A 2203-nucleotide genomic window follows, 5' to 3' on the forward strand; every position below is an offset into this window, starting at 1 on the left:
AGAAACTAACACACCACTGTAAAGCAATTATACTCCAAAAAAGATGTTAAAAAAATAAATAAATACAGTAGTGTGAATATGTAAATCCCAAACTCCCAAAAAATAAAAAAAAATTTTAAAAATACAGTAACAATCAAAGTTGTTTCTTAACCAGCTTGTGATGGAGAGAGGCAGCATTTAGACTTCTCAGACTAAGCTGAGGGCTGGTAAAGGAGAGCAAGAGTCACACAGGGAAATAATGAAAGCTGTTCACGCAAGGAGTGGACACCAGCACACAGACAGGAATCTGTGTGCTCATCATCACCCCGAGTTCCTTCTTAGCCCCCATCTCAACTGGGATGGATGTTTGCGGACCGTTGCAACTGAAAATATGACAATGCAACTAAGGGTTTAATCACCAGGACACAGCGTGGTAACTCAGCAGCTTGCGTTAGTGGCTGCGGCACTGGTATTTTCAATTAATATTTATTTATGAAGGGGCACAAAGTGTGCCGCTGAAATGCCGAGGACTTGGAGGCATGGGTTCAGGTGGGGACTGCGGGGTTGTCTCAGGCACAGAGTCAGTGTCTGGGAGGCTGAGCTTCAGAGGGAAGCAGCCACGAGTTTGAATGCCTGCCCTGCCACTTACTGAGTGACTTACGGGCAGTTCGCTTCATTTCCAAGGCTCAGTTTCTCCAACACCCTCTAACTGACGCTGACAATCTTGACCTCAAGAGTTTTTACGAGGGTTAAATGAGATGACGACGCATACACAGTGCTTATCAGGCACTCGTTAGATAATCACGGCAGCTACCGTTACTATAATTAGTTGAGTGCCAGAGCTAAGAGTGCTGCTGCCTCTTCCGTGCAGGGTGTCTAGGACACCTGTTTCCCTGGTATCTGGCTACAGAGAGAGGGTAGGGAGAGAGCTCTGTTGTCTGTCTGCCCCAAACCCCACCGCCTCCCCTGCCCAACGCGCACACTGCCAGGGAGGCCGGGGAATATATGGGTTTTGGGTGACACAGGTCAAGGTTCAAATCTCTGTCCCGCTCCCCACTCCTAGCTGTGTGAGTTTGAGTACCTGACTTAAGTTCTCTGAGCTTCCATGCTTTACATAACCCTCTCCTGCTTGCAGACCTTGGTTTGGTGAGGACAGAGCCTGGATTGCCAACCTGCTTGGTTGAAAATGGGAACTAAGGAAATTGACACTGAGAAGAGGTTGCACCACCTCATGTGTCCGTCCCTTCCCCAGCCCCATCATCCCTGGCCAGGCTCCTTAGCCAGATTTCTCAGCCTTCAGCTCTGTCCTTTGAAGAAATCAGTCTACTTTAGCCCAGTATGAGTTCTGAAGCATCTTCAGGCACGAATGATCCCATCTGGGGTGATGCTAGACGGGAAAGCCATTACGGCGTCTAGATCGGGGGTAGGGTGGGGAAGTGGGGCCGTTTCATCAATAAAAGATGTCTACAAACAGTTTCTTTGACACACCTGTCCTCAAGAGGTGGAGTCTCTGCTCCTTTCCATTGAGCCTGAGCAGGCCTTTGTGACTGCTTGGACAAACAGGATTCTGGCAGAAGCGATGCTGCAGAACTTCTGAGGTTAGATTAGAAGAGGCAATAAGTGACTGCCTGGCTGCTTCTCAGAGCACTTGCATTGGAACCCTGAGCTGCCATGTGAGGTCAGAAGACCTGAAGTCCCCAATGGTAAGATCATGTGAGGGGACAAGAGAGAGAGAGAGAGAGGGGACGAGAGAGAGAGAGAGAGAGAGAGAGGGGACGAGAGGGGACGAGAGAGAGAGAGACAGAGACAGAGAGAGAGAAAGAGAGACAGAGAGAGAGAGAGACACACCTGAGGAGCCCTATCTGGTCCAGCCCTGGCTGTTTGAGTCTTCACAGCCTAGAGGTCAGGCGTATGAGCGCAGACGCCTTTGAGATTCCAGCCCCAGCTACCATCTGACTGTGACTTATGAGAAATTCTGAGCCAGATCACCCAGCTGAACCACTCTTGAATTCCTGCCCACAGAAACCATGAGAGACAATACTAAAGTGAGTGCGTATCTTTAAGCCATTAAGTTTTGGAGTGATTCGTTTTGCAACAATAGAGAGATGGAAGAGAATGGAAGAGAAATATTTAATGTCTGAATAGTCAATTTACCATTAACAATGGAACTCCATTCATATGACTCTCAATGGCATGTCCTTTCTGAGGCTTGCCTGACACTCTG

This window comes from Physeter macrocephalus, chromosome 2 (assembly GCF_002837175.3).
Source record: "Physeter macrocephalus isolate SW-GA chromosome 2, ASM283717v5, whole genome shotgun sequence".
Classification (NCBI taxonomy): domain Eukaryota; kingdom Metazoa; phylum Chordata; class Mammalia; order Artiodactyla; family Physeteridae; genus Physeter; species Physeter macrocephalus.